General features: G+C 38.7%; 1 long non-coding RNA gene across 1 annotated transcript; it reads right to left on the minus strand.

Annotated features, from left to right (window-relative positions):
- Positions 1–6,692: 6,692 nt before the first annotated feature.
- LOC121049793 lies at positions 6,693–15,152 on the minus strand. Its single transcript, XR_005801344.1, has 3 exons — positions 14,875–15,152; positions 14,548–14,663; positions 6,693–6,925 (listed from the first exon to the last, which is right to left on the minus strand). It is a non-coding gene; the product is annotated as an uncharacterized LOC121049793 (long non-coding RNA).
- Positions 15,153–15,975: the final 823 nt, after the last annotated feature.

Below are 15,975 nucleotides of genomic sequence, written 5' to 3' on the forward strand. Positions count from 1 at the left end.
TTCCCTGAAGGCTGCGATCTCAGCTCGCATAGAATCCATCTCCGATACCGGAGTCACTTCTTCCGGGATTATGGAGTCCAAGGATCCGAGACCATGCATTGATCCTTGAACACTTGGCGCTTCTGCTGAAGAAGTTCCCGGAGTGAATATCAGTGCCCGGGCGACACTTCTACCCTCTCCTGCCACTTCTGGCTCATCCATGATACGAACCCCTATCTGGCACGCCAATGTTTCTGGTGGCTTTGTCCGGGTACCTCACACAGAATGCTATACCGTCTGGGGTACCGATCCAACTCCTAAATCCTGTATCAAGAACACAACGTTAGAGGGGTAAACCGTATCGGACGGTTTACACCTCTCCGATGCCTGAGTGAGAAACTAATAGATGTGTATCAAGTAAATAGTGGACAAAGGAGTTATTACCCGTAAAAGGTGGTTGTGCTAATGTCTTTATACTTCGAGCATGGGAAAGGAGTCTCCCCTAGCTTCAATGTGGGACACAGGTTGTTCTTCTGATGCTATATCAGCCCTCTTGTTGTGTAAATAGATGGGCTGTGCTGGCCTTGTCCCGGGCCCTGGGTGCCCGGGTTGGCATCCCATATGGGCCCGGCCATGGTGGGTCGTGAACCCGACCCATGGCATAGTACCTGAGAGTACCGATGGGGCCTAGTCGATAGTGCCAAACTTAGTTGAGACTTACCCAGTATGTACACCAACTAGTTTACAGTTAAATCAATAACTCTCAAAACGATAAAGGTAATCCGTTCATTAATGAACCTTGTGAGATTACTCACCTCAGAATCCTGCTGCATCTTCTATACAGAACCGAACTAACACTATCACCAACAACTCGTTCAATTCACCTTTAGAAGTACCTAATCACCAATTATCTCAAATCAGTAACTATTCACAAATGATTTAAGTCCGAAACCCTTGTTTTGAACTAAAATCCCCAAAGTGACGCCAATCGAGGCGAAACCACATCCGAGACCACCCAATGTCTCCGGAATACTTCTACGATCAATATATCCAAACCACAAGTCGATCGGACGCTCGGATCCTCACGGATCGAAACATCGAACGGTTTGAAACCGTAAAAACCCTAACATGCTCATACGATCTCCAAAAATTACAAAAAACATGTCGAAATGCTCGTATCGATGAGTAGATCAAACTCAGGAATAGAAACTATCCCTGAGGTGGCCGGAAACCGCCGGAAAACACCAACACAGTGGCGGCGGCGCTGCCGGCCCAAAGTCGGAATTTGACAAAACTCCCAACACCAAAGTTCTTCATCTCAACTCCAATTTAAACTTTCATAACTACACCAAAGTCTAATTATGAACCAATTGATCGAATTTTACCTTAAAACAAAACAGCTAGATGGAAACCCTAGAATTTCAATTCCAAAATTAGACCTCCACGAGTTGAATCAATGCAAGCCACTTTGGGAGAAGCATCCACGTCCTCACGGCCCTAAACGCCCTCAATAACCACCGACTATGGTGGCTGGAATCTCCAACTCCGATCAAGGCGATCTGCAGCTCCTCTGCGGCCTCTTCTCGACCTTGCCACGCCCACCACAGCTCGTCCCACGATGAAACACCTCCAAAGACGTGTAGACGAGGTCGAGGCGAGCAAAATCCCCTTTTGAATCGAAGGAAACGGTGGCCGGAGGAGGGAGAAGGACGCCGACGAAAATGGAGGCTGCGCATGGGCTCGGGAGGGAGAGACCGAGCTCAGGTTTCCATTTTGGGAAATCTGGGCTCTTGTGCAAACTTCCCAAAAATTCGTCCTTTTATACAAAAATGAAAAGTTTTTTCGAAGCCCATAACTCCTTTATACGAACTCCGATTCTGGCGTTCCGCATGTCCACGAACTTGTATTGACGCTCTCTACAACTTTCGTGAAGGACGTTTTTGGAGAATCTCAATGAATAAAAAGTCAACAATTGCCCCCCCCCCCCCCCCCCAAATGACACTTCCTGAATAATTATTCGCCCGAAACACTTCATTTCCATCCACGAGCCACGAAATCGTCCAATAATCATAAAATTAATTCTGGAAAATCCTCGTAAAATAATTACGAATTTTTGGAGCAACACATCTACGAAACTATTGACATAGTTTTGGTTGAATGTTCAACTCAAAATTTTATACTTGATTAACATGGTGTTTGGTGGATAAGAACTCAAATAATACAAAACCTATTTTGAGGCATCTATTTGAAGGAATAATAATAAATCTTTATGAATTTTCCATTAACTAACACAAGTAATCAATACGGTCATTTATAAAATCAATATACTAATATATATTAATCATATAAAATAGTAGCCTTAATATAGTTAAATAATAGGATATTTCATGATTTTTGAGATTAAGGATATTTTAGGCATTTTGGGTTGTGTATTTAGTAAAATATTAGAATAAGAAATTAAATGGGTGGTGTATTTAGCAGGGAGTGTGTATTTAAAACTTCTCCTCAGTTTCATCAATATATAAAACTAAAAAAAAATTAAAAATATTACTTTCATATCATTTGTTATATAATCCTAATTAAAGTCACACTCTTACATGCTACAAAAAGCACAACGAAACGGGAAAAAAATGAACAACTCTTTCGAGAGGAGGAGAGCTCTGCTAGGTTTTCTTGGCGGTGCTCTGGCAATTCTGGTTGGAGGGATTGGACATTTTGATCTCTTTGATCAACCTAATGAGGATGGCGGCGGTGGAGAAATCCTTTTGCGTCATAAGTGGGGTTCGACTAGACATGTTCGCGCAATGATCGAGGACGGAGTTTGGGCTCTAGCTTCTGGTGCATGACCATGGGAGGTCGGCGGATGAGGGTTTCCTGTCGTTTCTGGGCAGAGATAGCGTGCGTGCAGCATGGATTTTCGAGGTGGCGACGGCGCTCTGCCAAACTGGATTTGGATGGGATCTCGGATCCCAATTTTCTATACTGGCTGGGCAAATATGATGGCAGATGGTGGTGTCTATGGGTGACGCGACTCGGGTTCGGGTCTTCATGCTTGGCAAGGCAGGTTGCAAGTGGCGGTCAAGAGATGCCGCAGTGGTTTGGGAGATCCTCGACATCAGTTGGTTTGGAGGTCAGGCTACCGGTGTGTCGGAGATGATAGTGGGTTGCTGTGGCCGGGTATCCATAGCAATTAGAACCCTACTGGGCCTAGGGCTTGGGCTCCCCATCCTTTTGGGCATACTAAGGCTAATTGGAACTTTTGGGCTGCTTGAATAGTGGTTTTGGCCTGTTTTGGTTTTAGGACATGTCTCTGGGCTAGGTTTGGTGTTGTTTTGCTCTTTGCAACGGCACCAAGCTTGACTTTTGTTGAGATATGATGCCAGGGGTTGTCACTTCATCTGTTCCTCTTTGATTTCTTATGGATGATGTTGAACGTTGTTTGGATGTGCTTCATTGCTTTTAAAAAGGTTGAATTATTTAGGTAATGATTTTTTTTGTCAGCTCCACGTGGGTAAATCATTATGTATGATTCCCCTGATCAATAAAAGAGTTGTATTTTTCATCAAAAAAAAAAAAAAATTGCTCCAGAGCATAACACAGTGGTAGTGTTAAATCTCTGTATGCAAGAGGTCATCTCTTCGACCCTCCATTCGTCAATTTTGATGGAGGTATTACCGTATTAAATTGCTAACATAATCAGAGTTGAGATATGAAAACGCAAAAAATTGATACTTGGGTATGAAACTAATAAATAACCTTATAGTTCGGGGAGTTTTTCGTAATTGATCTGGAAAAACTCCATTAGATTAAAATTAAGTTTTGAAGTCAAGCAAATCCTCATTGATTTGACAGGAAGGCCCAATAGATCTACCATGATTTGAGGTTGGTGATGCTAATCATACATGGCCCAATTTGGTATTGCTTTTGGAGCCTACTTTTGGTCCAAAAGTGCTTCTAGAGGAAAGTTAGGCTGTTTGGTAAACTCCAAAATTGTTGTTTTTGGGTGGAAGCGTTTATGTGGGTAGCATGAAATCAGAAGCTACTTTCAGTAGCTTTTGAAAATGGCTTTTGCGGAATGCGGCTAAAAACACGGAACTATTAATGAAGTTAAGGAACTACCTATTTTGTCATCGTCCTTTTCTAAAATTTACACTGAACTCAGTTTTTTTGTTCATCTGTGCGAGTTCGCATTCTCCTCCTCATCCTCTCTTTGTCATCAAATTCTTGAGCATCATTCATTTTCCTCTGAAGAAATCGAGAGAGGGCCTCTACTTCTTCTCCTTCTCTCTCTGCTGTCACTGAAAATCGGAGGAGCATCATTCTTTTCATTAGAAACTTGAGAGAGGACTTCTAATTCTGATTGTCTTCTCCTCGATCCTTCCTTCTCTACGGTCATCAATCATCCTCATCATAAACAAGATAAAGCAGTGTCGTCTCCAGATTCTAAAAGGTAAAACCTTTTACCAACTCTTTTACTGAATTATTTGGTCTGATTTTAGATTTAATTTTTATCAAACATCAAATCTATTTAGTTTGGGATTGTTGTTCTTTTTTTTGGTTTTGCATTACCAATTTTGATTCTAAAAGGATTGGGTGGGTAAAAATCCCTTTCTTGCATTGAGTTGCGGCTTTTGGGAAAGCTACTAAGTTTCTGGGTCCAGCTTCAAAGTTTTAGATAAGAATCAATTTTCATTCTAATAGCTTAGCTGTTTTAATTTTTCTCTTGCTTTCACACTTAATTATCATTATGCTCTCGAAATGCACCTGGAAGTGTTCTTCTACTTGTTCTTGACATAATTACTATGCAATTGATTATAGCTATTGCATACATAGTTCTGAAGTTGTTGTTGGAATCTGGTAACTCGGATTTAGTCTTATGTTGCTGGGTTGGCTATTAAACATAAGTAGTTATGTATCTTGTGCATTTGGCTTGTATTTTGTTGCTGCATTATGAAATCTATTTCCTTCATATCGGACTTTGTGTCCCAAGCCCCGTAAAGAGCCTAAGATTCACCATGTTCTATGGCAACCTCCTCTCTTCCCTTGGGTTAAAGTTTACACCGATGGTTTGGCGAAAGGTAATCCTAGTCCTGCAGCTTGTGGGGGAGTTTTTCGTGATGCATCTGGGGTTTTTTTAGGGAGTTTTTGCCAATCTCTAGGTTGCAATTCATCTTTTTATGCTGAACTTTATGCGGTTATTGTGGCTATTGAAGTTGCTTTCACTAGAGGTTGGCTTACTCTGTGGTTGGAAAGCGATTCTATTAGTGTGATAGTGTCTATTTCCTCCAAGTCTTTCTCTCCTCCATGGGACTTGAGAGTGAGATGGCAAAACTACTTGAAGAAAATTCAACAAATGCAATTTCGTAGCACTCATATTTTCAGAGAAAGGAATGCAGCAACGGACAAGATGGCAAATTTAGGTGTTTCAAGTGACTCATTTACTTGGTATGCTAGCCCTCCTGCAGAGCTTCACAAGTACTTGCAAGCTGATTTTTTGGGACTCCCAAATTATCGTTTTTCATTTTGATAAATGGTTGCTTATTTAATGCCTGCAAGTGGCATGATCAAGGAAGTTATTATGGTTGCCGAGATGATCCTGTTGGTTTGCTATTATTGCTCACGCCTTGTCAGAGGTTTATATTTCTAGGAAGTTGTGCGCAAGGTTAGCTACATGATCAACTGCAAGAAGCTACAAGGGAAAATTTGGCATATTTTGGGTGCTAGCCTTTTAATTTCATGGCTGTTTCTTTCTTTTAGAATTGTAGATGAGGGGGAAGTTCCCCTTCTCTCCTCTTTCATTGGCTTTTTTCTTCTTTATTTGGACTTTGTATTTTTTCTCTTTATTATTAATAAATTGAATAGGGGGACGGGCGGTGGGTTCCCAGAGTGGGGCAGACCCTTCGCCTTCAGGTTTGAGGGTGGGACAAGTTCCCTACATCGTCTGCCTCCGAGGAGCTAATATCGTCTAATCCCTTATTCTTTAAAAAAAAAAAAAAAAAAAAAAACTTTGCGGCATAGAATTTTATGAGCAAATGCAATCTTAAAATATCACTATTAAAAAAACATGATTTAAGGACATTGAAACCGTGTCCTTAAATACATACAAGGACTCTTTAAAAAAGAGTCCTCTATCCGGGTGTCATAGTAAGTCCCAAACAAGGACATTGAAAATGTGTCCTCTTATCTATACGAGGACACAGTTTATGTGTCCTAATAGCCCTGAACATGGTGTCCTTAAATCCATAAGAGGACACCTAAACTATGTCCTGAAAGCTCTAGAAACTGTGTCCTCTTTTCTATACTAGGACACACACACACTGTGTCCTAAAAGCTCTAGAAATGGTGTCCTTAAATCCTTGAGAGGACACACAAAAAATACTCATATGTGTCCTTAAAACTAAAACAGGACACTTAATAAAGGTAATAGAGGACGTTAAAAATGTGTCCTTAAAACTTGTAAAGAATCCAAAAAAAAATTACTAAAAGAAATCTTCCTCCAATTATACACAGCTCAAAATACACCACCAAATGCATTATTAACTGAACTAGAATATCATATCCATACATATACAAAAAAAAAAAAAAAAAATCTAAAGTGTAACAAATTACAATTCAACAATTCTAAGAAACCTGACAGTTCAGCAGCTAATTAAGCAATTGATGCCTACATAATAGTATCTCAGCAAATGATTCTGGATGCCATTGATGCGTACATATAGTAAAATGTCACATTAACATTGCTTCGGCTTCATGAAGGCCAAAAGCCCAGAAATCAAAGTAGAAAAGCAACCAAAACAGTTCAACAAGTATATGAACAGATCACATCATGAATGTGAACAGTGAACATAGTCTAATGAAAATGGAATAGAAGAAACCTGTGCTGGTGCAGCCAAAAGGATGCTCTCTGTTAATATATCAAACACCCTTCATTTTCATCATCCAACCTCTGAAGAAAGAGCAAAGTCATCATTTCATAATCAAACAGAAATGTAAGAACATATTAAATGAGATTCAAAAATAGATTAAGATATCACATTTTCATGTACAGATACAAGAACGGGAAATCAGAAATAGAAATCTTCTCACCACACCCACAACAGATCACACAAAAGCACATATATTTCACAAGAGGATACACCGGATACAAAGGCAACTTAATCAAGACTGAAAACTATTTCTTGCTTCTTACAGATGAACAACTACACGAAAGCATCACATTTCAGAGATCTGATTTCACTACTAACCACCAGAAGCCATACACCGAGACCCTTAAAACCCAACAACAAACTCAGGAAGAAAAGAACGAATCAGATGCAAGTGACACTAACGAATTGAAATATAAATATAAATATTGTTAAAGGAAAAGCACATTATGTGCCTTCGTCAAAGAAACAGACGAAGAGGGAATCAAGCAATTACAAATCATAGCTCAATCAGCATTTAGTATCATCAATGTAATTGATATTTCCGTTGTAATCCTATCCCTATATAAAGGGGTTATGAATGAAATGAGTAGACCAATTCCAATCACCATTTACTTTTACAAATATATATATATATATATGTAGATACGCACATATAACTAAACCATTTTAATTAAAGTGATAACAAAATAAACAAAAATAGCACTAGATTGGAGATACCAAAACAAACAAAAATAACCTTAAAAAAATTCCCTGTTTTGGGGTTGGGGTATCACAATGGTAAGACGACTAACCAAGTGGAACATTGTCAGGAGAACCACCAGCCTGGAAAGATAAATATAAATATAAATATTGTTAAAGGAAAAGCACATTATGTGCCTTCGTCAAAGAAACAGACGGAGAGGGAATCAAGCAATTACCGATTAACATCAATCAGCATGGATTACGAACCAATCAGTAGTTAATGTCATCATTGTAATTGTTCTTTCCATTGTAATTCTCTCCCTATATAAAGGGATTATGAAATGAAATGAGTAGACCCATTCCAATAAAAAAAAAAAAAAAAAAAAACAGAAAGCTCAGAGAACAGAAGGCCCAGAGAAAAAAAAACTTGACCCAAAGTAAAGGGGCCAGTCCAGAGAGCAGAGCCCAGACAAAGAAAAAAAAAACAGACCTTGAGGCCCAGAAAAAGAGATAAAAAAAAACAAGGCTCAAAAGAAAGAGGAAGCGGCCCAGTTTTTCCAAAGCATACAAACATCGCACGCCTGCATCAACACGCGCGTGCGTTAGGATTGTTTTTCTCGAAACCAAGTATGTTCTCTTTTATTTTCATATTATGGTATATTTAATTATTTATCATTAGAATTTTTTTTAATATTTTTGAGCATGCTATTTTATTGCTTGTTATATATGTGATATATATATTCATGGAATCTAAAGTATGTGAATTTTATTTTTATTTTCTATGTTTAAGCATGCTTTATACCTTATTGTTTATACCTTTATATTTTGTTATTACGCATGTTTAATTAGATAATTTTGATCATTTTAAGCATGCCTTGTTTTTATGTTTTATATTATTACCTTTAAGCATGATTTATCCTCATATAAATTATTCCTAAGCATGCCTTTATATTATGCTCTCATTTGTATTTTATGTTATGCATGATATATTCTTGCTATATGTAGTATATAATTTGTTGTATATTTGTAAAATTTTGAACAAGCCATGTCATTTATTTTTATTTATGCTATGTTTTATTATTAAATGTGTTATAGTTATTTTTGTAATACAACATATAAAATTCTGCTTTGCCATGATAATGAAAATTCATGCGCATTTATACACACAACATTACTGTGATAAAGTATTTTCACATAGCATCGAAAAAAAAAATGTGTGACCATTACGAATCTTGGTCTTGAAATCTAACTCATATTTTTGGAAAATAATTCACGTGGATGTCTTAATGACTGCGTAATTTATTTCTTCTCTCTTGTTTGTGTAGATGGCTGATCCAACTCGACCTGACATTGACATTTTGGACTCAGAAGGACTTGAGTACCATCGTTGGGTTTCCGATATGGAAACTGTCTTTGTGGCAAAAGACTACACTGCCACCATTACTGACCCCAAAGATGATGAACTATCTAATAAGGTGAAAGCAGATGCCTTAATGTTTCTGAGGCGACATATTGATCCTAGCCTACGCTAGGAATACCTCCAGTTGAAGACACCCAAAGAACTGTGGGATGCCCTTAAGGGACGTTTTGGGAACATTCATGACACTTTATTCCCAGAACTAGCTATTCAGTGGAATGGAATCCGCTTGCTTGACTATAAAAAGGTCAATGACTTCAACAAGGACATGTTGCGCTTAAAGGCACGTCTCAATTTCTGTGGAAGGGAAATCACAGAAGATGATATGATCTACAAGACTCTTACCACCTTTCCTAATTCAGCTTTTATACTAGCAAACCAGTATCAGTTGGATTATGACAACAAAAGAATCACAACTTTCAATAAGTTGATAAGCCTACTGCAAGTGGCTGAGAGACAAAATAAGATTCTCTTGAATAACAATGCCAGGCCCACTGGGACAAAGAAAATTCCCGAGGCTAATTATGGAAAAATGAAAGGTGGAAATAACTCCAATGCAAGGGGGTTTAGACGTGCTGATCCCTACCCACGTGGCAACCATGCACCACGTGGAAAGGGACATGGGGATCATGGAAACAAGATGCAAAAGGAAAGAGTTGACAATGAACCATGCTATAGGTGTGGATTCATTGGGCATTGGTACAAGAACTGCCAAGCAAACAACAGAGTAGCAGCCAATTACAAGAGGTATAGAGAGTCTAAAGAACAAGTGGCTCACTATATGGAAGAAGGAGGTCATGACCTAGACGTCAACCTTACAGTTGCAGACTCCAATGCAAAGAGGAACTTGCTAAGTCAATGGATGCTCTCAATCTTGAATGATCTGCTTTATTCATTTTATTTTCCAAAGACAGTTGTGAAGGCATAATGCCTCATTTTTAATTAGACTATTGCTTGGTCTTAAAGTTTATTTTCAATCATGGATTGATGAATAAGATTTCTGAACAAGACCTTGATTTGATTATCGTTGGCTTATTAATAAATTTTGAATTTTATTCTGAAGCACTGAATTTATTCAAATTTATTTACTAAACATATTTACATGGTTCGACATAGCACTATAAAGATGTAAAGCAATACATCTAGAGAAAAATTATTAGAATGAAAAGAATACCATTCTACGCAAATAAGAAATACTCTAAAGAATATGAGTTATATTTTCTAAATACCTCCCATTTATTTGTAGGAATGAATGGAGGAGAACTTGAGTGCTTAATTGATAGTGGGACTACCCACACAATATTAAGAAATAGGCAATTATTCATTGAACTAATAGCCTATAATTCCTCTGTGACTACGATGATTGGATTATCACAACTAATAAAAGGGCGAGGAACTGCCAAATTTTTGCTGCCTAATGGTGCAACATTTCAAGTCATAGACTCTCTATATGCACCAAGAGCTAATCGAACCTTGTTAAGTTTCAAAGATATTTGTGCCAACGGTTATCATGTAACAACACACCGTGAGAATGGAACTGAATACCTTGATATTAACTCTAATGAATGTGGAAGGAAACGCATTTTAGAGAAACTTATGAGTCAATCTAGTGGACTGTACCTCACTACGATTTGGATCATTGAATCCTATATTGTCACCAACAATGAAATGTGGGACCCTGACTCATACAGGCTTTTGCATGACCGCCTATGGTTCCGAGGTCATGACATGATGATCCGTATTTTTAAAAGAACTCACACGGACATCCCTTCTTTCGAGTGAAAAATGGGAGAAAAATCCGCCACACTGCAAGGTGTCGGTTCTAGTATTGCTCAAATGAAGTCATTGCCTTCTGAAGTACCAGAAGCACTACCTCCCTCCCATTATGCCTCATTGACTATTTCAAAGGCACATCACTCGTTTTGCAAAGCCTGCTCTTTAGCAAAAACAGGATCAAGACCTTCCTATGCTAAAGCTACAAAACAAAACATTCCATTCTTACAAAGGATACAAAGTGATGTATGTGGACCTATCCATCCAGAATGCGGACCATTCAAGTATTTTATGGTTCTGGTGGATGCTTCGACAATCTGGTCACATGTCGTTTTATTGTCCACAAGAAATGCTGCAATACTCCTAGCACAGATTATACGTTTATGGGCTCACCACCCTGATCACCCTATCAAGTCTATCAGGCTTGATAATGCTGGAGAGTTTACATCAAAAGCATTTGATGATTATTGCATATCTATTGGATCGATATAGAGCATCCTGTACCCCATGTGCATACACAAAATGGTCTCACAGAAGCCACCATTAGAAGGCTACAGATGGTGACTAGGGCATTGGTTATGCGCACCAACCTGCCTATATCTGCATGGGGTTATGCAATATTACACGCAGCTTTACTTATTCGTTTCAGACCCACTGCTAGCCAACCATTTTCTGCGTACCAGTTGGTAACTGGATATGAGCCTGACATTTCACACTTACGCATATATGGTTGCGCAGTATATGTGCCTATTGCGCCCCCACAGCGCACTACACTGGGTCCTTAGAGATGATTAAGTATTTATGTTGGATACGAATCCCCAACAATTATCCACTATTTGGAACCCTTGACAGGCGATCTCTCTACCGCTAGATTTGCGGATTGTCACTTTGATGAGACAGTCTTCCCGTCGTTAGGGGGAGATAGGAAAAAGGATTTTCCAAGGGAACGACAGGAATTGTCGTGGTTTGTCCCCACTCTGTCTCATCTTGATCCCCGCACTTCATAAAGTGAAAGTGAAGTGAAAAGAATAATCGATCTTCAGAACGTAGCAGATTCGATGCCTGATGCGTTTACTGATATCGTAAAAGTGACGAGATCACATATACCAGCTGCAAATGTGCCTGCAAGGTTAGAAGTCCCCAACAAGGGGCACGGTGCCGCAGATAGAGGCACTGCAACCGCACTTAGTGGAGGTGTGGTTGAGGTCGTGGCTCCCCAAGGAAGAGGGGGAGGTCACTTGGTTCGATTGACACTCACCCAAGGAAGAAGAGGGTGAGTAAGGCACAAACCAATCATCAATGTATAGAATCCCTCTCATGAGATTGTCTCTGATTATAGTTATGTCCATGAATCAATACTGGAGGACGCTCTGATGTTTGAAATGATTCCAGAAAACAAAGAAATCTCAAAGGATTACGAGAGTGCGTATGAGTTGATAGAAAGATCTTCCATACACATTGATGATATATACTATTGCTCAAGGAATCATAGAGCACGATGCTATCGAACCACGCTCCGCTAAAAAATGTCAACAAAGAGCAGATTGGCCTAAATGGAATGAATCAATCCAGGTAGAATTAGATTCTCTGACAAAGAGACAGGTATTTGGTCTGGTAGTGCTAACCCCACTAAGTGTAAAGCCTGTAGGACATAAATGGACCTTTGTCAGAAAGCGTAATGAGAAGAATGAAGTGCTAAGGTACAAGGCTCGCCTTGTGGCGCAAGGTTTCTCAAAATGCCCTGGAATTGACTACGAGGAGACATTCTCTCCCAAAATGGACGTTATAACGTTCTGCTACTTAGTTAGCTTAGTAATTTCCAAAGGACTGGAAATGCAGCTCATAGATGTGGTTACTACATATCTCCATGGGGATCTAGATTCAGAGATATATAAGAAAGTGTCTGATGGCCTTACATTACCCAAGTCAAGTGACTCTAAACCACGGAGTGCGTTTGCAACTAGGTTGAAACGCTCACTTTACGGATTAAAACAATCCAGGCAGATGTGGTATACCCGTCTAAGTGACTACTTGATTGGGAAGGGATATAAGAACGATGAATTATGCCCCTGCGTATTCATAAAGAAAACAAGTTCCGGATTTGCAATTGTAGTAGTATATGTCAATGATATGAACATAACTGGTACTCTTGATGAAATAAGAGAAACCGCAAGCTACTTGAAATCCGAATTTGAGATTAAGGATCTTGGGAAAACTCGATTCTATCTAGACCTTGAACTAGAACACCGAGTTTGTGGAATACTAATCCACCAGTCTGCATATGTCCAAAAGTCAGGCGATATAACATGGACAAAGCACACCCTGCTAGCACTCCCATGATCGGTCGAAGTTTGGATGCAAGGAAAGATCCATCTCGTCCAAAGGAAGATGACGAACAAGTGTTGGGAGCTGAAATTCCCTATCTAAGTGCAATTGGCGCATTATTGTACTTAGCCCAATTTACTCGACCAGACATTGCATTCTCAGTGAACTTGTTAGCTAGATTTAGCTAAGCGCCAACAAAGTGTCACTGGAATGGTATCAAGAACATCTTCGATACCTAAAAGGAACCATTGACTTGAGACTGTTCTTTCCCTACAGAGAGACAAGAGGGACCGCAGATGGAACTGCAATCCCTGAAGAAAATATTGATGGCGAAAGTGCCACTCACTACACCGAAACTCCAAATGATGTTTTGGTTGGTTTTGCTGATGCTGGGTATCTCTCTGACCCACATAAAGGTCGTTCCCAAACTGGTTATGTATTTACCAATGGGAACACGGTGATATCTTGGAGATCAACCAAGCAAACCCTTGTGGCTACCTCCTCGAACCACTCAGAGATCATTGTTCCACATGAGGCGGTTCGTGAGTGTGTATGGTTAAGAACTATCATTACACATATTCGAGGGACTAGTGGTTTGAGTTCTACCACTGAAGAGCCTACTTGCATTTACGAACACAATGCAGCTTGCATCGAACAGATGAAGCTAGGTTATATTAAGGGTGATAACACAAAACACATATCCCCAAAGTTATCCTACAATCAGCAACAACAGACTCTCCTCAAGATTCAAATGAATCAAGAAAGGTCTGAGGAGAATGTGGCAGATTTGTTCACCAAATCGCTGCCTAAGGCCACATTTGAGAAACATGTGAAAAGCATAGGAATGCGAAGACTTTCTAAGCTCACTTGATTAATGTAATGATCAGGGGGAGGTGTAGACGTCAGGGGGAGTCTAACACACACATGTCATTCTCAAATGTAGAAGGTGCGTTGTGCTCTTTTCCTTCGACCAAGTTTTATTTTTGTCCCATAGGGTTTTTATTGTTACTTGGCAAGGTTTTTAGTGAGGCAACAACTCATGCACCATTTCTTCTTTGACTTAGCACAAGGGGGAGTGTTAAAGGAAAAGCACATTATGTGCCTTCGTCAAAGAAACAGATGAAGAGAGAATCAAGCAATTACAAATCATAGCTGAATTAGCATTTAGTATCATCAATGTAATTGATATTTCCGTTGTAATCCTATCCCTATATAAAGGGGTTATGAATGAAATGAGTAGACCAATTCCAATCACCATTTACTTTTACAAATATATATATATATATATATATGTAGATACGCACATATAACTAAACCATTTTAATTAAAGTGATAACAAAATAAACAAAAATAGCACTAGATTGGAGATACCAAAACAAACAAAAATAACCTTAAAAAAAATTCCCTGTTTTGGGGTTGGGGTATCACAATGGTAAGATGACTAACCAAGTGGAACATTGTCAGGAGAACCACCAGCCTGGAAAGATTTTGTTAAAAGCTCAATAATCTAATCCAATTCTACATTCAAGGCTTGGATGAACTATGACTCACTCACTCCATCCCTGAACAAGAGAAAACTAGGAGATAAGAGATCAAAAACATTTAAGTATAGATGATTGAGTGATGCAACATGTTAATTAATGAATCAAGTAATTTTTTATGCTGAAAATATATAACTCCTCCAGAGACATCTTCAAACTTAGGATCTTAACTCACCATGAATAAAAGGAAATAGATGCATATTGAATATGTTGTAGAAATGTCTGTAAATACCTTCATTAGCTGTGTTCCCCATATCAGTAAAACCAGTTGACGAATATTGTGCCGAGTAGCCATTTGTCTCCTCATTTGGCAGGACAAAGAATATAGCACATTGCCCATCAACCAAAGGCACCAACAAAACATTAAGTTAGGAACCGTAGAAAATGTGGGCGCCATCATTAATCTACAGTTTAATTAATTACAGAGGGAATCAAGTCAAATAACAATACCCTTATCTGGATATGCCTTTGGAACTGATTGATCACAGGTGCCAATATCAATAGTTTTGGCTAGCTGTCAGAGGTAAAAAAAATAGTTAGTGATTTCCATAAAAAGGAATTATACAAAGAACATAAAGTTCCACCAGCAAAACTTCCATGAGAGGAAGAACAATAATAAACTGAAATCACTAAATCTAGTGCAAAACTTCCATGCATTAATAAGTTTGTCATGCTTCAGAAGTTTACAATGGGGACGGGTAATACTTTCATAGTCTATAAGATTCAAACAAGGATATTCATAGTAATATAATACAACACTGTAGTGATATAAACAAGCTGAAATTCCCAACCAACAACAAAGCTGCATTATCCAATAGAATACCTAGATCCCACCTGATTCTTCAGTAGATCAATTGTTTTACTGAAGGCACACTTCAAGATATAAAATCTACATTGCTACTTCACTTAGTAATGAACTTCTGCTCATCATGTGTATTCATATGCAAACATGTAAACAAAACATTAAACTTATAACAAAGAGGATCGGTTAGCATACAAACCTTGAATCTGTAACTCCCATCCATGTTGACGTAACAACCCAAGACATTGTTTGCTTCCAAAATCCCAATCAAAACTCTATAATACATCAAAAACATAAAAGGGACATCAGGAAGATATAATAATGGATACGAAGGTAGGCTTGCGCCTGTATTAAAGAACGTAACAATGATTCTTTAATATGGAAAGAGAAAGAAGCTAACAATTATGGGGTAAATTATGAAGTTAACAATTAATATTCTAACCTCTGAAGTAACTGAGTAAAGTTTAAAACTAATCGATAAGATTTGCATCTTCAAACTAAATGATAAGTTAAAAATTAGCTACGTTATGG

Source organism: Rosa chinensis, chromosome 6 (assembly GCF_002994745.2).
Source record: "Rosa chinensis cultivar Old Blush chromosome 6, RchiOBHm-V2, whole genome shotgun sequence".
Classification (NCBI taxonomy): Eukaryota; Viridiplantae; Streptophyta; class Magnoliopsida; order Rosales; family Rosaceae; genus Rosa; species Rosa chinensis.